The sequence below is a fragment of the Papilio machaon genome, chromosome 2 (assembly GCF_912999745.1).
Source record: "Papilio machaon chromosome 2, ilPapMach1.1, whole genome shotgun sequence".
Lineage (NCBI taxonomy): Eukaryota > Metazoa > Arthropoda > Insecta > Lepidoptera > Papilionidae > Papilio > Papilio machaon.
In genome coordinates, this window is record NC_059987.1 from 7,280,860 (window position 1) to 7,307,310 (window position 26,451).

Below are 26,451 nucleotides of genomic sequence, written 5' to 3' on the forward strand. Positions count from 1 at the left end.
TAGTATAAGCGTGCATAGTCAATGGTTTACGATCAAATGGTTTTCTGTTGTTGTTAGCAACCTTTACCACGGATGAGGTGCGTTCCAATACCTTAATATGTTCGCGAATAAAAGAAACCAGGCTTGAAAATTTTGGAATTTCACAACTCTGACTACGACAATGGTTGGATTCAAATGCACGCGCCGTATCAGTATCTAGTTTTTTAAGTGCGATATGCAAGAAAATTAAATCGGAGAGGTCATCGACTTTTATGTTTTTTAAAGCGGCTACTGACGAAGCGAATTTGTCTAAGAATGACTCTAAACTATTAGGGGTTGCAGAAGTAATGGATTTAAAATCAAATAATTGATCCAGGTATGAAGTGGCCGAGAGACGCTTATCTTCATACTTGCTAGTTAACAAATCGAAGATTAATAAATAGTTATCAGCTGAAGGCGTGATCCCCGAGCATATGGAACGTGCCCTGCCAGTTAATTTGCCTAATAAGTAATAAAGCTTCTCCGAATCCGACAACGACACATTATTATGTACGACGTTTTGAAAACTTGCAATGAACAAAGGCCAATTTTTTATGTCGCCATCGAACTCGGGAATCTCCATCGGAGGCAATTTCGGAGGTCTAGGTTGACATGTGAGTCCGACATGAACACTAGTGTGAGTATTGCGATTGCAATTTTTTGGCAGCTCGTTTCACACTTCCTAATAGAATTTCGAACGAGGAAAGCGGTTGATAATCGACAACGTAATTAGGATTTGCTTTCAACTCTAAGGTAGCTATTTTATCCAGCACATTTTCAAAATCATCACGCAATGAATCAACAGTTTCAAACTCGCACAAAAACGAATCTGCATCAAATGATTTTGAATCAATATCTTTAACGCGATCAAAAATATTTTGCATGCGGGAGAATATCCTATCTCTTTTAGCATATTGCAATTGCAAACTGGTATCGGCCGGTGCCATTTTTATAGAAAAATAGATGTAAGCAAATGTTTAAAAATGAAACAATTAAAGCGAAAACAATAAGAAGCGACGGAGAAACGAAATACCAAGTACCGGTACGAGCAAGCAATGTTAACGACAAATTTAATTTTAATTATTCTAATTATTCTATTCAATTTAATTATTCTATAATCGCGGTATGAAATATACGAATACCGCCAACTAACGCGGCGAGCGGGCGGCGCGGGGCTTGTAATAACTTACCCGGCCGGTGTTCGAACGATAATTTAAACGAAACGAAAACGATATATACGATACATACGCGGGATGAACTACTTATTGTAGACTTAATGCGATTTAATGAACACAATTTTAATTACAACGACTTGACATTAGATATATACTTATAAGCAAGTATAATATTATTACGTAATTTTCAAACGACAAAATGGAGGGTTAGTGTAATGTAATTTATTTATACGACTTTAAGAGACAAATATTAAGTATTTGAATGGGTTTAAAAATGCGGGTTAAGCGAATTAAATCAATATGTAAGCGAACTAAATCGATATGTTGGCGAATTAACTAAGATATAGCGGGATGAACGAAAATTTATACAAGTAGGTAGGTAACCGCGCGAACCGATGCCACGGGTGTACGAACTACTTTGTACGCGGTTTTAATACGAAACGAAACGAAACGAAAACGAATTTAGATAATGGCTAGCGCAAATTTTAACAAATAATCCCGGCTCGTTTGGACCAAAATGTAAACGCGGTAATGCAAAGGTTCTTATAGTTGGTCGTTGCACGGTGGGACGAGTACAAAACTGCGGGAATACGATAATTGAGGCAGTTCTGCTAAAGGAAGGAAGCACAGTACCTTGTCTCTTTTCTCCGGACTTCTCCTGCTTCTGGACACCTCCAGCACGAACCCGCACTCACTTTAAAGACTTTTTCGAATAAAAAGTTGCGGAGCGGCACACGCACAACGACGACGATTTCAGCCATTATAACTTTCAAAAACGTGATTGCGGGGCGCGTCCTTCTCGCTCACCTGTACTGTGCGGGAAAAGGACGGGAAAGGATGCAACGACCAAACGTAAAACGGCGTAACCACAATTAATATTTATGGATTTTGAAAACTAAACTCCCGATAATTTGATTGTGTGAGAAATAGTGCCGACGTAAATTTTTAAAATTCAATTTGAATATTAATTTAAAGCACACACATTTAGATATAGATAGAATACAGAGTAAGATTGATCTTACATTGCGAGATGATGGTCAGATACGGCATTTCGCAAGCCGGGCCGCCACCGTGCGGAATGAATTCGCGCCGTGTGTTCGTTCCAAAGCGTTATTAAACATACGAACTTTATTACATTTTAATGGTCTTTTAGTTAAGTTTATCGTAACACTATTTGCAACGGTTGGATGATTGAAGGAATTCATTTTATGAATGCATATTCTTTATATAATACTAGCTGTAGCCCACGACTCCGTCCGCGCGGAATAAAAAAGAAACTTAATAAATAGGCTATGTGTTCTTGCAGACTATGTTCTACATCTGTGCCGAATCTCATCAAGATCCGTTTAGCATCCATCTAAACTTTCGCATTTATAATATTAGTAAGAAGTAAGATTTATATTTAGAACACTAATACTATTACAAGTATATAGTTATAAGATGATGAAAGACTAAGTATTCAAAAGCAAAAGCAAATTCAAAAGATGAAATATTTGTGAATTTTGTGCAAATTGTATTTATCCGATGACTCAGTTCATTAAGTAAAATGTGTTGGCTAACCACAATTAAGGACCTAATACTCAAATTGTGGATTTTAATATATTTGCATTCGCATAGAAGGCAAATTAACTTTATTTGCCCATAAAATTGTTGATACATGAAACAACTAGCAAAACGAATTAATACATATTAACTTTTCAGATTCGTACAGTTCAATTTAAAATTAAAACGTTCAAAAAGTAAATTTCGCGTCGCCGAATATTCATATGATTAACCAAAAACCGTTCAATAATTTATTTTAAAGTGATATTTACATTATAATTTACAATTCCACTTTTATTATGTAAAAACCATAATATCTATTCATTTTTTTACAATGTAGTTCACACAATTACGCAGCAGTTAAACTTCATATAACAAAATTGCGGACTAATTTTTTTTTTCTATTTGTGACAAAATGATGTAGCCATAAATTTTTCCCTCGCTGTAAAGCAACGGTAAAATAGCTTTGTTAAAAGTCTTTATCTGGTTTTATTGACATTACTATATTTTGAAATTCACTTTATATGCAATGGATTCCAGACGTGGCAGATGTGTTCATAAAATGCAATAATTTTGCTTACTATATTTTGTAAAAAGACTTTGGAATTTATGAATAACAAACAGCTGTCGTATCGTATAACCTCGAAAGAACCGTTAAATGTAGAAATGTATTGAGTTTTTCCAGACATGTACTCGTAATTCGGTGCATTTTCATCATAATTAATGCTATTAAAGTCTCCGTCTAGATAATTTGCATAATGCCTACGCTACGACTATGTAACTCGAGAGTTCTTTGTCGTTTAGCTTGGAGGATACTTATTACATCCAATCCAGCTTCTTAATTTCTAGAATATTCTAAAAAGCTTATTAGAAAAAATCCATAGATATAATAGAAAATCTGATTGAATAATTGCCTTCAGTTCAACTATTTCTCACAACAGCCTGGTTTACGATGTCTTGTTCAACACTTCTTGTTATTTTACGGGGATCTGTCACATCAGGATCAATATGAAAGATTATGTAGAATTCATAAAATGTTTGTATTATTATTTATGGTACAGTCCATAAATAATCGGAGGACGTCGAAGTAAAATGTTTAATGACAATAAACGTATAAAGCCAACGAAATACGACAACATAAAACAAAATACGTAAACCGAGTTTTAGTGTCAAAGTTGTTTCTTCAGTCGTTAAAAATTGACATGACAAATAGTGACGATTCACAATCACATGGCAAAAAGATGGCGATGATACAGATTCTCGAATATTCTTTCACATATTGAAATTATTTTGCTAGAGTATATTTAGCCCTTATTTATTATAATATTTTGTTCGTAAGGAGTCACCGAGAGACTGCAAATATCCTGTTCAAGGCGGTGATATCACAATGGTGACGTCACCGCAATGGTAATTTGAGTTTGCAAACGTTTCGCAAGCGCATATGGCGTCTGACAGTTAACGATTGTTATAAAAACTGCGGTACTTAATACCCTGTTATAAAACACGTCTACATCGTAAAGGCGTTCACATACTGTCGTGTTCTTATAAAGGTACAGATAGACTACAACAGAAATTGTGACATTTATGTCTGTGTTTTTACAATTTTACAGCTGCATAATAAATATGTATAATTTACAAAGCGTCAGAAACTTGTAGACGTCTTCGATTTCAAAAATATGTATGCAAGTATCCGTCCGAATACTTCCGACCATGAACACAAGGTATTGACCAATACTTGCATGCTTATTTGTTAAATTAAAGGCCTATAGAAGTTTCTAAAGTTTTTAAAATATATACACATCTATGCAGCTGACTGTACGGATAAATCAAGAGACACTCGTGTTCATACAGATACACTTCGATGTATACACTGAGTGTACCGGGTAAAGTATCTTCTACTATAAAAGCTAGTCTAGTCAGCGTTTATTGAACACTGGTTGGAATTGATTACGAAGTCACAACGTCTTTGAGGTTAGATTTATAAAGTGCATTTATATGGCCTACTTCTTGCTATTACCGCGGGGTTTCATTGTCAAAACACTCTCTCGTTTCCTTTGAAATAACGGAGATAAACTGTTTTTATACAGATTTTTCAACAATCGAAACCTATCAAATTGTATTTGAATCATACAACGGTATTTAAAATGTTGCGGGGTTTCCCTCGCAGAATATTATAAATCTCAACTAAGATAATATTTATCTCATAATCAAAGATTAATATTATATTACTCTTATCTATTTTGTAGGAACATTTACTTAACGTATTATCAATCAATCCTTGTCGAAGTTTAATAAAGTCTGTCACAAATACTTTGCGTCTTGAATGTCACGTGCGCGCCTAACTCTGTGTAGCCTTCTATAGATGTCACTACCTTATCTTGTTTATATGTTGTGTTTGTGATGAAGTTTTAAGTTAGATTTGTAAATTGTAGTGCGGTAAACAGATAAACAGGTCAAAAAATTATAAATTAACCACGAAAATGATCCCAAATATTAGAACATTAACCGTAGAAATAGAATAAAATCAAATTTGTCTATCATAGTTGTGCTTCAAACACGACAAGTTATTTACCTCGTTCGCTGTCCCATGTTTACACAGTTACCGCGTCTATAATTCTAATTTATCTGTGGTACATTTGTAATTTATTATCTGTCCTACATGTTTACGGTACGAGGCGTCGCCGTGTCGCTGCAGTCGCAAGGTGCGAAGGACACCCACCGATTAGGCGAAGCGACGTATGTATGCGCGATTCTTGCTGTGTTTAGAGAATAAACGCGAACGCGAATCTACTTCAGAACTCGTGGGAGGCCCCATGGCAACGTATTGCATTCACTCATTTATATTGAGACTAACTATTGCATGGGATTCTGTCGGCGCGAAATAAAAAAAAAGTAGCATATGTGTTCTTGCAGGCTATGTTCTACATCCGTGCCAAATTTCATCAAGATCCGTAAAGCCGTTCCGGGGATATCTTCTAACAAACATCTATTCATCCATCTATACTTTCGAATTTTTATAATATTTAGATAAAATGCAACATTTAAATAAAATGGTTGGCCATGAAGTAACCGACGTCAAAGTAAAAACCCGTGACGTTGGTTACCTGGACAAGATAATCTTTAAGTAGATATTTAAATGCTTGCAAAACATACCTTCGTTTTTATTCAGGTAGAAGACAGAAAGAATGACGAATGCCGTTTACTGTTCCGGTAGACAGAACAATTATTACCTTCGTTTCAAGTAACACTAGCCACCTTAATCATGCATGCATGATTGCACTTGTTTTAATATAAAAGAGTAAAATATTATGTTTCAATTATAAACTAAGACCTTTCTGTTAAACCCATCACACGGCACAAATTAAAATTAGGAATCTTACTAATACATATCGATGGGTAGTTGGAATAATGTCGCAATGGATATTGCGACAGTCTTCGGGTTAAGTCAGATTCGGTATCTACGGACCTAAATACACCTTATATATTTTTTTTACTTAATTCTGATGAAAAATGACAAAAATAGAAAAATCACTTTGTACATTAATTGTTTGTTCCTGGTAAACGTTTAGAAAAATATTACTGGAACAATACGGTTATGTTGGAAGTGAAATTTTTGTTTCAATTTTAGACCAGCAATTGTAATTACGGCTTTCTTCCAGGGAATAAATCATGTAAACATTAAACGCACTATACATTACTGTACCTACTTTGATGTTAACAGATTCGCACTAAACATTGCTGTACCTACTACACTATCGTTGAGTCGTTACTCAATGGCAGCAAATATTAAATCACGCACAAGACTACCAAACTATAGTTATTTTATTTGTATTACTGAAGATAATAATCTACAATAATTATTTTACAATTTTATAGTCATCTGTTCATGATTCGAATTAATGTACCTGTGTCAAAATTTTTGTTTTCTGATTTTTTACAAATGACATGTACTTAAATCATCATCATCATCAACCTGCCCTTATCCCTATGGAGGGTCGGCACAGTATGTACTACTTCTCCATACATCTCTATCAGACGTCATATCTGAATTTACCCCCTTCTTACGCATATCCTCTTTCACACAATCCATCCATACTTTCTTTGGTCTTCCTCTACCTTTATAGCCATCCACATTCAATCCCATTACTTTTTTGTTTATATGATTATCATCCCTCCGCATAACATGTCCAAACCACGCTAACCTTCTGCTCCTCAATTTCTCGATAACTGGCGCTACTTTCAAACTTCCTCTGATATGCACATTCTTAACTTTATCTTTTCTTGTCACACCACACATCCATCTTAGCATACGCATCTCAGCTACATGCAATCTTCTTTCATCCGAAACCTTGGTGGCCCAACATTCAGATCCGTACAATAAGACAGGTCTTACGATTGACTTGTAGATCTGTCCCTTAAGCTTGGGTGGCATTCTTGGATCACAAGTCACACCGGTGACCTGTCGCCATTTCATCCAACCTGCATTTATTCGGCTTTTCACATCCCGGTCAACACCACCATCGTATTGGACGAGTGAACCGAGGTACTTAAAATCGGAGCAGGTTGGTAGGTCAACACCATTTAAAGCGATTGGAGAAAATCTGGTCGGACCACCAAAATCGCAGAACAAATGTTCAGTTTTGGTTCTGCTGATTTTAAGACCAGCTCTCTCCAATTTATCTCGCCATTTTTCCAACCTGCTCTGCACCTCGCATTCATCCTCCCCGACAAGCACGATGTCATCAGCATAAAGCATACACCAGGGTGCTTCCTCCTGTATGTCTGATGTTAGCGCATCCATTACCAGGAGGAAGAGATACGGACTTAAAGCCGAACCCTGGTGTAGGCCTACCGAGACACCAAACCTGTCACTATCGCCAACAGCAGACTGGATGTGTGTATTGGCTCGACAATACATAGCACGAATAAGTTGCAGGTATTTCCCAGGCACTCCTTTCACTTTCAAAGCCCACCACAAAACCTTCCTCGGAACCCTATCGTATGCTTTTTCGAGGTCTACAAACACCATGTGCAGGTTTTTATGCACAGGCTATAGGCCTGTTCTCGCAAAGTTGGCGAATAGCAAAAATGGCATCCGTAGTCCCCCGTCCTGGTGTAAACCCAAATTGGTTCCGAGTTACCTCACTCTCCTCTCTTATTCTTCCGTCCACCACTCTCTCCCAAACTTTCATACTGTGTGACATGAGCTTTATTCCTCTATAGTTGTTACAGATTTGTACATCACCTCTGTACTCTGATCTACTGTCTTTGTAACAGTCATGATATTCCACACTATTATCACGATTTCTATAAATCTTTGGCATGTGGAACCCACGAAGCTGCTGAGGTACAGGATCCGCTACAGGAGTCAAGTCTTTAGACGTGATTTTGCTTTAAATATTTTGGTACCCAATTTTTTTTTATGTTAAGATAATACGAATGTTGGTTTAGATGAGTTTATTTCCTACAGTTCCTAATAAACTAGTCTTAGTTTATTATAATTAGAGTAGGTACATTTTATAAAATAATTTAATTTAAATAGCGCAAGTTTTAAAGTTAAGCATAAGTACCTTTTTTATTAGGAATTCTTAATTTTCATGGATAATATAAGTAAAAAAGTCTTATAAAGTCACGAATTTGTCATTTTAATTATGCTACTTTGATTCAATAAAAGATTGTTTAATAATAACATAATGCTCTTTTTTCTACCACTTTAAATGATCCATTCTTATATTTCTAGTAAAAAAATAATAATAATAAAAGCACTGTCAATAAAAATAAGATATTCACGCAAAGATAAAAGATTTAAAAAAAACATACAATGATGAATATACAGTAAAATATGAATACCGTCCACAAAACGCTCATCAAGTTCAAGGAATAAGAACACAAACTATGGTTACTGTATCCATCGTGTATCCTATAATACACTGAAAAAAGCTGTAACATATTATTACTGTATCAACATTCATTTTTTTTTTCGTGGAACAAAGCTGTAAGTGACTATTATGGGAACAACCTTTCGACATAAATAGTAGCAATATGATCTTTACCGATTTTTTCCTATTTGGATAAAATATACAATCTTGTAACTGCAACAGTACTTTAGGCAAAAAATAACGAACAAGGTGACATATAATTTATTTTAAGATATTCAGTGGTTTTATAGTTATTCCATAATTTCATTAAATATTTTTTCCTGAACATTTTCATTTTTACGATTGCGGCTTTATTCCCGGTACCCATCGATATTATAAATGCGAAAGTTGAGATGGATGGATGAATAGATAGATGTTTGTTTGAAGGTACTCCAGAACGGCTCAACGGATCTCGATGAAATTTGGGGCCGGGTCGACCGTTGCAATACCACGACCACACAGAAGACAGGCGTGAAGTGTAAGCAATTCCGCGTTTCGTCTGATGAGTATGGTACCGGAGGCCTAATTTTAATCCTCTTTCCCTTCCCATCCATACTTAATAGGAAAGGATGGGAAGGGAAGTGGATTCGGTGGAAGAGGAGAGGCATAGGAAGGAGAAATATCCTCTTTCTGTGCGTCCGTTAATTAAAGGTAGGCAATGCATCTGCATTTGCGGATGTCTATGGGCAACGGTCGCCTCGCTATTGTGGCGAATCCAGGTGGCCGTTTGCTCGTTTGCCACCTTATGATATAAAAAAAACGGTGTCGCGGGCTACTGTTAGTGTACTATAATAGTGTTAAATATGTTTATTTTTTTGTCGACATTACGCGGGATAAAAATTGGGAGCAACGGTTTTCCAATTCTTAAATGTGGCAACGTAAGAAAAATATGCCCATGTGTCACAGAACAAGTTTGAGACACAATAAATATGGTTCCAAATTCAAAATAACATGCGTCATAATATAATATCACGTGGCAAATGCATTGTAAACATCGATGCCAAAATTTATTGCTCATTGTGCAGCTTCACGGTTTTTCCAATTGTTCTGAGGAAAAGAACGAGGAACGTGTAAAAGATAATTTAGTTGCAATTTCAAATTGCGTACTTTTTGTTGGTTACTTTGCCAAGAAATGATTGTTTTATGCATGGCGCGCATCACAAGCGATTGACAGCGATATTGGCACTGACATTGTCTCACTTCGTACGCTGTTTCGTAAACGTCAGTTAAATGAGAGCAAAGCTAATGTTGTTGTAAACATCTAGAACTAATCAAATTCTACAAAAAGATTTTATTTTCTTTCACATTCTTTTAAGAATTGATACGAAAGATAGCTTCTGCAAATTGAAGTGCGGATTATTCAATTGTAGAAGAAAAATATTTGCGTTGTAGTGTCGTAAAATCTATTAATATGTCTCGCTTTACTATTCAGAAAGAAAACATCTAATTTTAAAAGGTTTGATTGCTCAGGATTCTTGTATATCAATTGGTTATTAAAAAAATAGAAAAAGGTATAAATGAACGACCAATATAATGAGGCAGTAATGTATTGTATATTTTAGTGTCAAAAATTCACCGTAAAGTATTTCTTGGAAATGATAAAATCGTTTTAAGAAAGTGAGCCCCGAATTCGAATACAGAAGAGTTTTTCACCCGGAATACAATATTTTTTATTCAATGTCAGAATCATCTGGAGCATGCCAATTCGGTTCTTCGCGGTCAAAACACGCAGACTGTTAATAAATATGCCGCGTATCCGAGGTTATTTACACTGCGATATCGAATGCGATATTTGGCAACAGAATAAGTACTTGCACTTTGCTTTAAATATACAATTACTGGTGTTAAATTTTAATATTTAGTATTTTAATTCTAATCTTTTATAATATGTCGTGATTATCACACTATTCCTTAGTTACTGAGACCAAAATCTCTATGAAAACATATCGCCATCCTTGTATTTAAAAAAACAAAGATAACGATGTTTCAAACGGGGACTTTGGTCTTAGAAATCCAGGTTAAGATCCTAATAATCTCGACTAATAGTGGCACATTTCATCAGATTTTAGCTACAGAATTCAAGAAATAAACGCCCTTGATTTTATACTTCACAAAAATAACTCAATACCAAATATTAATAACACTGTGTTGATTTTATGTGTTATAACAGTTAAACATATCGTTTAGCCTCCAAAGATGTTAACATACCTATTGAGCTTAATTTTAAAGTAGAATAATAAAAACATTAAAGAAATTCTTAAAACATGGTTGAACATTATTGCCAGGAACTAAAATTTAAGAATAAGAGTCTCGTAGTTCAAGAAACGTATTAGGTTTATTTTCAGGTAGCAAACGAGCAAGCAGCCACCTGATTCGCCTGCCCATGGAGGAGTCCCTTCAGTCTCCTTTGTCAAATCCACTTCCCCTTCCCATTATTTCCTTATAAAAAAGGGCAGGAAGGGATAGAAGTCTGAAATTAAACTTGTGAATATTTTAAACATTCAGTCTTGATTTTTCCGACAGTCTTGATTTACATGCATCGAGTAAGTTACTAGTTTCAAATGCCAAAACCAAACATAGTCAGGCAACTATACGGTAAAGGCAAAGAGGACCTTTGGCCGTGACTGTACTATACCTCAATTTAAACCTTATAAAAGGATGTATTAATCAAACAGAGCGTGTATGGAGAATTTTACTGCGACGTTGCCTTTGTGTTCCGTTTTATAATAAAATCGTCACTTCCTCTTCGTAGTAATCTCATGAGTGGCACTTATTCAATCAGGTAGTAATAGTGGAACATTCCATCAAATAAACTCTCATACGACCAATTGAAATCAATAACATTGTTGTTGTTGCTTTGAATTTGTTACGAAAAAAATAAATAACCGTCGCATTCAAAAACAAAATACTACTGTTTGAGTCATGTGAGAAAATGAAAAAAAAAATACTTTTTTACTCGCTAGTATTTTTCATTTAAAATTGAATTGAAATCATAGCAAAATCTATGTATTTATAGATGGCGCTTTAATAAGTGTTATCAGATAAAATATTTTTTATCACTCTTATGAGGAAACATGATTATAAAATGAATAGATCAAATTAGATTTTAGTTAATTAAATGAGAATTAATATCTGTTTTTGTAAATTTAATTTAGGCATTTTGTCGATTTTTCGCATATTTAAATGATAGTAACACATGAGATCACTACTTTCGTTATCTTGCTGGTTGATTGATTAACTGTGTAGTGTGTACATGACCTACCTACGTTTTATAATTAAAACTCGTGGTTCAGTCGTTTTTGTAGAAGCGTGACTCAGGGCCAAAGTTGCCTCGATAAGGCATTGTGAAGGAAATACTAAATATTTTAACAAAAAAATTTCAACATTTCCGAGTAATCTAAAAAGTCTGATTTTCTGATACGATACTAGTGGAAACTGTCATTATATTCATATGTGAATCATGACTGGTGTAAGTCCAAGCTCGATTCGACAGTCATAGTATACAATTAGCAATACAGTACACACTAAACATATGTTGTTAAAACTTTGCAACGTGACTGGTGGCTAATTTTCCTGCGGATAACTTTACATTCTCAATGAGTAACTGAGAGTGTTAATGTGGCGGCGTTCAAAATCAGCGATAAATCAAACCAAGGATGTATTAATTATTCCGAGCCTCGGCTCAACCGCTGCGTCTAAATCACAAGCCATTCGTTAATTTAGCCTCGTAGTTCGATCGTAAATCGCAAAACGAACGCGCCTAGAATCTGTTAGTTGAATTGTATGTACGCGAACCTTTGTTTTAGGATCTATACATGTTAATAAAACTGGAGTGTCGAAATAAAATAATGTTTCGTACATATGATGTATTTGCGTAGCTGATAACGAAAAACCAAATTGTAAATTTTTGTCTGTCTGTCTGTCCACAAGGCCGAATTTATTCCGGATAATTTCCGATACGGCTAGACTCACTATGACAGCAAGGTACATCACCATTTCAAGTATTTGAAGATAAAGAAAAAAGATTTAATATCCAACAAAGCAACTGAGTGTTTTTCAGTCGCTTCACCAAAATCTTGAATCCCGTCCAATTCAAAAACAAAATTGGAGCAAAATATTCTTCATCATATATTAATGTATACGAATACGATACATATTTCTATCGATACGATCCAAGACATATACAGTCGAACCTGGATGAGCGAGAGTCCAAGGGACTGCGATATTTTTCTCGCTTATAGGGGTTTCTGTTCTACCAGAGTTTCACGCTTATGGAGGTCGACGGACAAGCACTCTCTTGGATAAGAGATAGGTTTGAATGTCTTTCAAATTAACCATAAGTTTCTACTATTAAAACATCCACAAAAATCTTAGCTTTAACTCGTTTTTTTTTCGGAGAGATTGAGGGAGAAGTCAATATGTTTTGCTAAGAGCATTTCAGTAGTGGATGCTCACAGTTAGATTAAAGAATGTTGTATCACAAGGTAACAATAGTAAAAACAGTAAGTAGTAAAGATAACAGTAAAAAGTTGCTTTTCTTCTTGTCTAGTTTGCTTAACAATTCTACTTCAACAGTAATACGACTTGATTAGATGGTTACAACTGAGCAAAACATCTCATTTACTTTGTAAACAGGTTTTACGACGATCAAATAAGAAAATGATGTTAAAGACATGCCAAAGTAAAGATATCATTACGTGAAAAGTAAATCTTGGAGATGTCGAAACAAATATAATGTTCGAAAATTTAAGAAAAATGTTGATTAACATATATTAGTCTTAAGCAAGACTAAAGTGTAACAATAAATGACTATACATTGTACATTCATGTTTTTTTTAACACAATAAAGCTGAACTAACAAAGTATTGGCAAACGTCTGCCTTTATCATAATCTATTCTTATTATTAGCATTATTATTTCAATAATAAAAATGTCAATGACCTCGCCATTATTGTCGTTGTATAATAGATACAGTTTGTATACAGGGCGATTAAAAAATTATATAATTTTAAACCAAACAATTGGTATGTTTGGTGGAATTTGTTTCAGATAACATCTATCGTAAGTTTATTTCAATTTTTAAGATCACATTAAAACTTATAATACTTCTGTTACTAAATAAAAAATAAGAATATTTAGATATATGCGAATGGCCATTGATAAAAAACGTACATCAAGCATGTAATAATTAAATATACGTACTTAAAAACGCTTATTGATGAGGCGCAAAAGACGTAAAAATCAGACGAAACACGTCATCGCCACAAGTTTATGGTCGTAGCTACATACGGAGTTACTGAATAACAAGGAGACATGACAAGTCAATGAAGTCATGACTGGATTTTAAAAATACGTCTCTACTTATAACATTGTTACCATCATACTGATCATGACAATGTTTGTCCTTTAAGAAATATGAAAGACCTACTTTGGCTTAGTAAATTACATACAAAACAAGGCTTCGAAAAGCAGCTGCAGGCGGACATGATCTATTGTAATTTAGTTTCATTAAGGCTCGGGTCAGGTAGGTTTCACAGACTATATCTGTAATTAGTGAAGTTGTGGACACCAAAGTTCAAATACATGATGATAAAAAAAGGCAATGGGTAGGAATAAGTATTTTAAAGTTGTAATTTCTTGGTAGGATAAATAGCGTGGGTTGGCCTCCCACTGGAGAAGCTGTGCAAGCCGGTGGAATGTAGATGTTTTCTAGTAACTTGTTTCAAGGAAATCTGAGTAGGCTTATGTTCAAGAATAGATTATGAAAGCGCTAGAAACAATATTATAGTATGTTGTATGTTCGTGGATTTTGTAACTACTCTGTTGCATATTTCGTAATCCTATAATTCATCAGTTTTGACAAAACATAGTCGTTTCTTTTTCAATGATAGTTAATATATGATTGACGAAAAATTGAGTCAATAATTTTTTATGGTTTTGATCCCAGAAGGCTAACATAATTTAAATTCGGCAATAGATCTATCACGTCATAAGATAATCGACGACCCTCTTATGAGGTGTTAAACATTTCTTTTAACAAAAATATAAGCTATGAATAAATGAAATATTTTAACTTATTAATATTTGTCTTTCTTATATCAAACAGTATTATTAAAAATCGGGAATGTATTTGAATTTGAATCAATACCTTTCAACAGATATGTTACAACACAATAAAAATAAATACAATTTGAGGTAAGAAGTGGTCTCTGAGCGGAGAACTTGTCGAACGGCCTCCATTAGATGTTTACCCTATTACTTATTGCTGCCGACGCCGACGCTCACAGATACAAAAACGGGCCTACGAATCATTACGTAAAGTTATACGTCCCAAGAATTGAATGGAATTGAATACCTTAAAGGGCCTATTCAATTTAGTCGGGCAATCGAGTGCAACTGTAGAGATCAGTTATGCTGTGAGCTATACTGGATTCTGTACACATGAATGACTATGTTTTTTATCTCGCTCTAACTCGAGCAATGAAAGGCGGTGTTTTGTGAGGCTCGTATAAAAAGTGTTGGGTTATTTTTACATCGTGGTGCTTTCACTGGCAACTGGACGAGGTATTGTTCGTTGACAGCTCGATTATACCTGTGGGAACTGTTAACTGCGGCCGCGCCTCAGATACGCGTCTCAGTTTACGTACGAACAATAACGTAATAGTGTGCTTTTTTCTTTCGACGAATCGTGTAATATCCTGTCCGTCTGATTGTTCAAGATTCCTTGAAATGTTAATGTTGTTGAATGTTTTCAATGGCATCAGTAAATGCAGTCAAACAGTTGTTGCTAAAAACTAAATGAAACCGAATATGGTTACTGATTAGTTTTAACCACTAAGAAATTCATTTGAAACAATTCCTATTCATTTATCCTACAGTTTAGGGATTTTTCGTGAACTTAAGAAACTGACACAGACAAAATCAATCGCAATATGACAAAGTTTCAAACTGAAAATATATAATGACATATTCTAGTAAACAAATATTAACACCGGTCACGTATTTTAAAATAGTGATAAAACTATAGTACGTGGGTTTTGTTTAAGAACTCATTTACCGTTACAAATGATGATGGCTTTATGATTTACTGTGGTCTTTCTTAGTACAGTGATTAATGTCTTATGAACAATTTTAAAGTTCACAATACAACAATATTAATTTAAATTAACATCATCAATAATTATATGAAAGTAATACGACAATTAGTCACCAATTAGGCTTATTTCGGATAATTTTTCAAGTACAGACAGCCAGACAGGCATATCCTCGAATTAAATTGTTTTGTTGTATGTACTGATAAATCTGGAATTCCAAATGTTAATTAGAAGATCGTGCATTTCTTTATTTTGAGGAATCATTAGAAAATAAATAAAATATACGAAGACAAAGAGAACGTGAAGTACAAAATGAATCAATACATGCTCCATACAAGTCAATGTGGTATCAATAAAGAAAAATAATGACTATATTGTGTGTGCACGTGTTCTATTTGTCAGATCCAGTCAGTCTTTGTTTAACTTAGCCTGAATCTTATCTCTCGCGGACGCCATAAGGATCAAAATATACCAGCTCTCTGTTTGAAATAGAAATTCTTTAGCGATAAGAAGGCTCATTGCGCTAAATTATTCAGAGTCGGATGATCGTACGCCTTTGTTATTTTACTCCGCTGCATACTTTATGTTATAGTCCTTTGTAAATTCATTGTTCAAGTGTTTTCAATTAGGCGTAATTTGAGAATACTGTACCCTCACATTAACATTTAACACTAATATTCATAATATCAATATTCTTAGTAACGCTTGGTTTTTTTGATAAGGTCAAATAAGTATATATTTAACGTAGTCATCATAAAGAGAGTTGCAGATGTTTTGCCAACTTTTATGTTGGACACAGAAGGAGGAAAAGAACAAGACAAAGAAGAGGATTACACAAACATTGTCAAAGCTGAAACCCGACATCTTTGTGTGACAATGTTTTGAAGGTAAAGTTATTTATGATATACTGTTTACGAGATTCGGTTTACAATGATTGATGGTCGTGTTAACAGCTTCGCAGAATCAAAACTAAGCTATTAGGACTACAAGGACATTGTATAAAAGGGCTGATAACTAAGATCTATGGTTTGAACTTTCTTGGGAGTATCATATCTAGAGACGGAGTTGTAATAACCGCTAATAGCTTTTAAATTAGGTTGAAATCTGCAATGAACATTGCGAATTACAGTTTTCCCTATACTGTCGGTACTTTTCGTTAGAATAAAATAGGCCTCTTTTAAAGTACATTGGTTAGCTATCTATACATATTTGTTGCTACAATGTCTCCATATTTGAACTATCTTAAGGAAATATTACTTGTGGCGGGAAAACCGCATATTGACATATTAAATGGTAAAGAGAATAACCCAAAGATAAACATTGATTTATTAAGTATATTGTATGTACATTGCAAGTGTGTTTCGGGAGATAATGCCCATAAGGAAAACATGTTGATGTTTTTGCTTGTTTAATGTTCTAATTAAGGTTATTGAGAAAACGTACAAATAGTAACAACGTGTAACAAATCAGGTAAAACTTGACGGATTTACCAGACCGCAAATGTTGGCATGCTTGCGTCACATTTGTGTTGGTAGTACGATCATGTGCTATTCGTGTGACGTCACAGTTATGTTATTCATTTATAAATGACTTCTCAGTAAACAGGCATGGTTTTTAAAATATAAAGATATTTATATTTAGGAAATTATATTTGATTTACGGAATGTACTTAACAAATTTGATATCTAATAGAAGGAGAATACAGGTACAGAAAAGTAAAAATTAATAATTATTCAAGAAGGTCCTAAATTCCGTAAAAGGGCCGGATTCATCCAAGAAAAGTAAAGGTAGAAAAGGCAAACTTTTTATTCTACTTTAGGTCACGGCAGTTTTCTTTTTTGACTAAAAGTCAACTATATATAATAATAAGGATCAGTCTATTTCTTTTTTCTATATATAAAGTCTTGAATGTAAAGCTTATTTTTAAATAAATTGATTGTTAGCCTTTGAACGTTTAACTAATATATTTCTGAACTAGTTTTTTAATCCACCAACGATTCCTTTTTCGTTGAATAATATAAAATTGTATATTATGTTTCTAATATAAATCCATGATGCAATGAATGATTACATAACCAAAATAATGTCATTAAATTAAGCATTTATCATGATACTAAGTTATGTTTTATACAAAAAAAAACTTACCAAAAAATATTACCGAATAGAGACACTTTACTTGATCGACTTGTAACACAATAGTAATAAAAAAAGCAAATACATAAATGCAGAGCATAAAATATTTATAAAGTACTACAGTTTTTAAATAAGTTTGTTTATCCGAGTTACCATAGATACGGTGTTGCGTTTTGATACTGCTGTAGCTGTTTACCTATATTGAAAAGAATCACATTGGTATTTTTTTTATAATATTTTTATTTATTATTCAATTTCAAGCATTATAATTTAATTTTGTGAATTTTAATTATTTATCTACTCTATAATAATCCAACTCGGATACAAATACGAAATGAAATCATTTCACACAAAATGTAAAGTACAAAATGAATGTACCATTTTTGACCGTAGTTTTTGGGCGATTACGGATTGCGCAGAATTGAAGGAAGTAACCAATGGCCGTGTCATTTAGGTAGTTTCACTTTTGAATACAGGATGACTAATCTGGTGGTATCTGTGGCTGTAGATATGTATCCTTTATTAAAATTATATTAAGACAGTTACCTTTTCACACAAAATATGAAAGTGTTTTGAACAAAAAAAAAAACATTTGAAACGTGACAAATGTTAAGTATTAATTATAAATTAATTGCTCACGAATTTCGTAAAAGTTTAATCATGGTTATATCTACTATGAAATTAAATGGAATGAAACCGGTCCGCTAAGAGGCGGCATAAACCGGAATTAATGCGAGATCGTAAAGAACCGAATGCATTTATAATGCAAGTGTAAGAAACACATTGTTTGAATTGGATTTCGTCATCGTAAACAAATGGATTGTAAGGGTTTTGGATGAAGATGTACACACCCATAAAATAAACTATATATGTGTTGTGTATGTATAATTTGCGTTAAAATAAACCTAATGAACATGTTGTAAAAACGTGACTAAGTCGTAATATTTTTTTTTATAAATACATATTTATTTCATGCCATTGTCATTGATTTTGTAAGAATGTTTGATAACACGATCCTTAGCAAACGATAACAATAAACTTTTTATTTACTCCTCCTAAATCTCATAAAATAAGTCGTAAATATTAAAAGTACAAATATTACGATGGACGTTATATATCTACATTAAAATCACCTCATTTTGTTGACGGAAATAAGTAACATTTTATATTTAATTAGGTTGAAGTAACGGTATAAGTAGATAAAAATAAATAAAAAGTTAATAGCTTCTCATAATGATTAAAAACATTAAGAGTGCATCGTTTTTATAACTGCGCAAATAAATCTCCATAAAATGAATTATTAAGATTTATCAGGGCGCAATACTTCATTTTATTTATTGACATATTAAAGGCATAGATAATTTTCTTCGTCCCTTTTTCAACATTATATATCTTTAAGATTAGATTAAAAGTATTTGTCGAATGAACGTTTAACCAAATAGGTCTCTAATCATAGTTTTACTGATACATGTAACAACTGTATTACTCGGAGTTATGAAATAAAAAGTTTAAATACTAACCCAAAAGAACGCCTAAAGTTTGTCAACGTAGAAACTAATAAAAATCAAATTCGATACATGGCGTCCATTACATTATTTGGTACCATTTTTTAAAACGTAAAATTGAGGAAATAATATTACATGGGTAGTTACAACTACTTAATACTACATAGTCCTATGCGGAAGAGCTTTTTCTGTAGATATGTATTTTGAAATTTATCAGATCCACCGTCCAATGTGTAAAGCGTTTATTGTTAGAAAAATTTTGGGTTTTGGACGAACCCTGTATACCTACGTCTCTTTTTTGAAATATTATTTCGTTTATTGCAAATGTAAATACTTTTCACGGATAAACAAAACGTTTTACCTGACAGTAATACAACAATCAGGCGAATGTCCTTTGCAAACAAAAGTATTAGAAGGGGAGCGGTGCGTACAAGGGCAGGATCGCGCGCACATTGCAGAATGCTTGGAATGCTTCCCCTTGCTTCTTAGAATTGATGCCTATATTTTGTCTGAGGCGTAACATCTAAATATTTGATTCCTTTCTTCGATCAAACATTTAATTTATAGTTTCCTTTATTACTTTTCATTCTTGATCAAGTTTGCAATTCTTTAAAATTAGTAATCTCCTAGTCGTTATACACCACGTGAAATTAAAAAAAAGTCATATATTGATCTTTATGTAATTATCGCTGGTCAGTTAAAAAACTTATGGTCTTTTAAAATAAAAATTCCTTTATTAATATCTGTATCGCTTTAAATAGATTTTAGTGTTAATGGTTTAACGATAGGAAGTATAGTAAATGTTGCTGAATAAAGAACGTAAGTAAGTGCATTGTAGAGGTGAAATCATTGTTCTATATTTGGTGAGCTTAGTCATCAAGATGATCAGAATTTAAATTCGAAAAACTTTCTATTGTGCCAGATATTATAGCCAATGTAAGAAGCTACAAATAATTTTTTTTAAAAAAGATTTGAGTTCTTATTAAATGCGATTAATTATTGTTCGTAGTTTTTAGTGATGTACTAGAGAACCGTTAAAGCTTTGGATTAAAATGACAAAGCCATTCAAAGTATTTGAAAGGTGGATCGACGATCGAAGTAGGTACTTCAAATAATCTGACATGTTAAATCCATGATATAGTTTCAAATATTAATATTTTTTATTTTTAAAAATGTCTGTGAGCACTGGAATGTTGTTTGTAGGCACTAGTTTTTTAATAATAAAGTTAATTTGCAGTCTAGACCGTTGCTAATATGTTTCGACTCAATGCCATTCGCCAATCACGTGATCTTCACTTTTTGCTACCAGAGGCCAGGCTACTTTAATTGTGCTGATTGTTACGAACGACAAATTGTTGACTGTGATGTCATTTGAATCGAATTGTGAAAAATGCACAATTGCAATGTCTCCACTCCTATTTTAGATTACTCATGGTTCTGTTATAAAGTTTCATGTAATCTTATATACAGTAACATTTCAAAATTCTATTTCCTTCTTATTTAGTCTTTTGGTATCCAACGGCTCAGATGAAATAGTTTTAAGAAAGAGAAGGTGGTATGTGCGTCAGTCATGTTGGAATGAGACAGCTGATACGTGGTGTACTTGAATGAGATCAAAGGGGATCAAAATGTGCAGCCACGATCAATACAGATTGTATTTCTGCAAGCGAATCTTACGATAAATACTGGCTTGGTACGATCGGATGGAAGACAAAAAAGAAACATTTAAATCAAATGCGTCAACGAATTCGAAAACCTTCTGTATCTGTCTACATCGTAAATGGTTTAAGAACAATTGATCGTTTAAAAGATACTGAATGACAGTGTCTTCTGGATAAGCACTATTATAAAACATATTCAAACATTTTAATTTCCATTGTTACATAGCCCTCTTCATAACATACATATAAATATAACTTGTGATGAAAAAAAACTGACAAACCTATTTTAATCTGTACTTTTTATGTCAAGTTTATGACGACATAAGTTTCGTGTACTGAAATGAAAAGTGTTTCGCAACCATTGAAGCTGAGCAAGACTAAGTGGTCGTGGTCAGTGGTGCGATCCGTCACGTAAACCAACCGAACTGAAGGCCGAACTTTTGTTCAGCTATAACATAACATTGGTAATGTCCAGCTTTATTTCGTCAGATATATAAAATGATTAACTGTGGGTTTCTGAGACCAAAATATCTGTATAAAGCATATGGACATCCCTGTCATTATTTTTGACAAAAAAAAGATAATGTTTTAAACGAAGAATTTGATGTTACTCTGTCGTTAATGTTGGCTTGTAGGTTATAATTTACTATTGAATTATTTCCATTAGTTGTTATATTGCAGATTTATCTCTCTATTGTTATAGATACAATGATACAGTTGGATTAGATTAAGCGTCTGTAGATAAAGTCTCAAGAGGTTATATAGATTATTTTCTACATATTATCCATCTTAGAATTGAAAAATTTTCTGTAACAATGTTATAACAATTCGTTCCTTAATTGATACGTACGGTCTGCAAGACAATCTTATGCTTAAATGTGTGTTTGATTATTTTTTTAGCAATAGCTTCAGTCAAAGGTCATCTCAACAGTAAACACTAGTAAGTTATCGATGTAGGTAATGTTTCCTCAAAAAACTATATTTTACTTTCCATATAAACATTTATGAAACAGTAAAATTTGTTACAGAAAAGACAAAGCATCAAGATGTTTATTGAAAAACCGATCGTGTAGACAAAACGTAACAACGCACAAAGAAATTGACATTATTCTCCGAAAGCGATGTGTATTGTTTTAGCACGGACAAATAAAACGCTCGTCACAAACAATGCACACAATTACGAAAACACTGACCGCGGTACAGAATTGGGAATAAGTTAACCGAAATTAAGTCACTTTAGAGCGTTTGTAGTTTGTAAGGCTGCGCAGGCGACGGCGACGGAGGCAGCGCGGGCGACGAGCCGCGCCTGCGAGCCTCCGACTCTCCTACATGCACGCACCGCCCTCGGTGAATTCTTTGCATAAATAAACGAGAAAGCTCCTCTGACCCACAATTAATCTATTCAATTACACTCACTTCACGTAAAACACGATTCACTTCATCCAAAAACAACTTATGAATAACTTCTCTTACCTTACACTGCGCAGTAATGATGTTCTGACGCGATCGATGAAGGAAAAACAAATGAAAAGCAGACACAGTCACGTTCGTACGGATACGTCGAGAGTAATGGCGCCGGTTCGCTCCAACTTCGAACCCGTCGAGTGTTACTCAGACTCGGAAGGCTAAGCCTTGTTTGTTCAGTGACGCGAGCTAGACCTTGCTGTCTCTTTCATTCTCGCACCGATCGTCGCGCGCGGAAAGGGACGGTTATATACTTATCTGGTGTACCTCTTTACCTGTGGTGCAGCAACCTACATCACCGGTGCGACCAACAATGTCATATCTTGTGTTTGCTTCTCGTCTCAAAAGTGATGCAAAATTTATAAAATTTGTAATTTCGATTCCTTTTTTAGACTATCTTTTAATTAACCAACATTAAAAAAAGTTAAGCGTGACATGATTGATCATAAATGGTTTTGTTAAAACTTCCGTATCAAATTTTTAACCAAAAATTACACGTTTATCATCATTTCGAGAACGACAAAATTGTTTATCCGTAATTGCACGTTTTAATCATTCAAAGACTTACTTAGAGTTATGCCCTTTGTATGATATTTATTTATATTCATATATTTTACATAATTCAACCTAAGAGAACTTTTCTGATGGTGAAAACTTTCTGGAAACTCAATTTGTGAACTTTAACACAACTGAAAATATTAAATTACAATTTAAAACTTTCTTCACCATGTCAGGTATTACTTTTAGTGACATCTAGTTTTAACTTTCAAAACCAATTTTAATTTTGGTTAAAAACAACATAGTGACATCTAGTGAGTAATTTCAAAAACATGAGAACGTTATGACATCAATTTATTTTAAAAGTGTTTACAGTTATTGCAAGATGGCGTGGTTATAAATCACAAATTCCAAACATTTTGAAGAACCAATATATTCATAGTACCCGCGAGTTTTTTTTAATTATTACGAATATATTGGCCGACAAAATAAGGGATACTAAACGTTATTTTTTTTATCTTTTAGGGATAACATATTTCCCTATTTCAATAAATATCTTCTCAAATCATCATTGGTGGACAGGGGTGTTGTTTTGTAGTTTAATAAATCTTATTTATTAATCTACGGTTCTGGTAAACGTCATCTCAGACTTTGCATGTGCATATTTGATCGCATCTTTTCGTGATATTTTCGGTTGGAATGGAAAAATGGAATGGAATGGATTTCTAGCTATTAAAAAGTCTTAAGTACACAAAAAAGAAACCACACTGTTATCGTAAATGTTTGGTATATTTTTTTGGGTCGCTACGTACCTTGTTTTTAGTTATCGTTCGGAATGCCTTTGAAGCAGCCGCTCCGATGGACTCAAAACAACGAGCCGTCTAATAATTCATCAATTTGGCTGATGTTCTGATGCTTGTGAAAGTTAACATCGATTAATTCGCGATCATATGTTCGTTTGGAAAATAATAAGATGCCACCATTGACGATCTATTTGATTTGCTGTTGTATTTTTTGTTTTTTTGTAGGATGTAGCAAAGATTATTTTTTATATTTCTCAGACAGAATTGGCTTGTTGGTGCAAAAACATTTGTGCTTCTAGCTCTCCTACTAAAACCACAGTTATTTTTATATTTTTTTTTATTCGCAGACCTAAAGACGTTTAATGTTCGATAGGAATAAATATTCTACCACTTATGTCAATCCCATAAGTGGTAGAGCATTTGCTTCTTATATATTATCTTCGCCTAATGAAAATAATTAAAAACAAAAAAATAAAAAACATTGTAGATTTTTTTTTTAATTTACATTGGAATAAGAATACAGCACAGAGACGATAATTTAGAAAATACTGTACTTATTTTACATATATGGATTTAAATTTTATCGATGTTAGACGAGATTAGTTTTGAGTCAACGGCATATTACGATACTGTAAAATGTTGCATTAACGATTAATTGATGTTAAATAAATTGCTTTAGCAAAGTATTTTTTATAAAACACAAATGAATTTTTCTTAAAGATTTTATTTACACAAATAGTTAAATTTCCTTAAAATTGTCCTGACCACAGATTAGTCAGATTACTAATTTCCAATCGAAATGGTTCTAACGAAACTCTCACCTAAACTACTTGAAAAAAATAATAATAAATAAGTGAATATCTAAAGTGATTTTGATATGTTATTAGTGAATAGAAAAAACCTTATTACGATTTCATTATTTATTACAAATCTTTCATCAATCAAGTTACCTGTGAATTAAAATCGTTCATCTACTGAGTAAAAGTTATCATAAAGATTTATTATAACAGCAAGGCATTGATATAAAAAACGGGGCTACAAGATTAGAAAAATTACACTGACCTCTTATAGTGACGGCCTAACAGTAACCGTGTCAATACTATATGAAATGATACTTCTAAATCTTTATTCTTAACTTCAGAGGGTCTATCACGAATATTTGGGAATCTGCGTTGTCGTAACGTCATGATTGTGTTTACTTATTTAAACGTATTATAATTATTAATTATTTCTACTTTACGTCATTACTTCTATTTCTTAAATTTTACTCCATTCTTATTGTGACAGTTGTGAACAAAAACTTTCCATAGATTACACACAGAAAGAAATCCTTATTAATGTTATAAATGCGAAAGTTATACTGGATGTCTGTCTGTCTCGTTTTCATGCTACTCGCACTGTTGAACCGATTTAAATGAAATTTTGTACAAAGTCTTGAGCCCGTCAAAGGATGTAGGCTACTTTTTAATGCGAAAAAAGAGTCGGTTAAAAGGGGGATGAAAAATTGTATGGAAGTATCGTCATTTTTACACCTAGAAGCCTAAAACTTATTTTTCTGAAATGAACAATAAGTTTCTGAAATCTTTAAAATTACTCTACATATATTTAATATAGAAAAATATTGAATCTAAATAGAGAACTTACTTTTCAAAAATTAATCATGTAATTACGTTTGTAGGGTAACGTTTAGACGTGTAAAAACAACAAGTTAAAATCGACTTAACAACATCATTGGTTATCGGTATAAAGAAGTGGTCATTTTGTAAAAAGAAATAGACAGCTATTGACATGTTCGAGATAAGAGAATTAAGTACCAGGGTGAATCAAAAAGTTCTTAGAAGTGCATATATATGAAACCTTTTTGGATCAAGTTCGATATTCAAATTAAAGAGTGTCTATCACACTATATTTATGCAGACTGTCACTTGTTTTTGTCAGTTCGTTCGCATGTAATAAATTTTTTTGTGCAACGAGTTGCTAAAAAGTCAAAATTATGGATAAAAGTGAGTTACGTGCGGTGATAAAATATCTCAGTTTGAAAAAAATGTCTACGAAGGAAATTTTTTTGGACATTCAGCAGACATTAGGGGGTGATGCTGTACCCTATTCTACGGTTGCGTACTGGGTGGCTGAATTTAAAAGAGGTAGATCAAGCTGTAAAGATGACCCGCGTTCTGGGCGGCCTTCAACCTCCGTTACAGAAGAAAATGTCAAAAAGGTTGAGAATCTGGTTTTGGAAGACAGAAGAATGACTATAAAACATATAGCTGAGATCCTAAAGATATCTTTTGGTAGCGTTCAATCCATTTTAATTGATTCACTGGGGTTCAAAAAAGTGTCTGCAAGATGGGTGCCACGAATGTTAACCGACGAAAACAAAAAGCGACGTTTGGAAATTTCCAAGCGTAATCTCGAAATGTTCCAGCGTGATTCGGATAATTTTTGCCGTCGTCTTGTCACCATGGATGAAACGTGGGTCCACCATTTTGATCCTGAAACTAAAAGACAAAGCATGTCTTGGAAACGACCATCCTCTCCATCCATCAAGAAATTTCGAGTTGCTCCTACCGCTGGCAAAGTTATGGCCTCTGTGTTCTGGGATAGTGAAGGAATCCTTTTTATTGATTACATGCCAAAAGG

The 26,451-nt window shown here is 33.6% G+C and overlaps 1 protein-coding gene across 2 annotated transcripts in view; it reads right to left on the reverse strand.

Annotated features, from left to right (window-relative positions):
* Positions 1-22,624, reverse strand: part of LOC106714432 — a 39,002-nt gene extending 16,378 nt beyond the window's left edge. Inside the window, exon 1 of one of the 2 annotated variants that reach the window (XM_014507481.2) lies at positions 22,520-22,624. The gene's annotated coding sequence lies outside the window, so the exon portion shown is untranslated. Of the gene's footprint in view, positions 1-22,462; positions 22,483-22,519 lie in introns of those variants that run through there. The other variant, XM_045684485.1, reaches the window with a different exon arrangement.
* Positions 22,625-26,451: the final 3,827 nt, after the last annotated feature.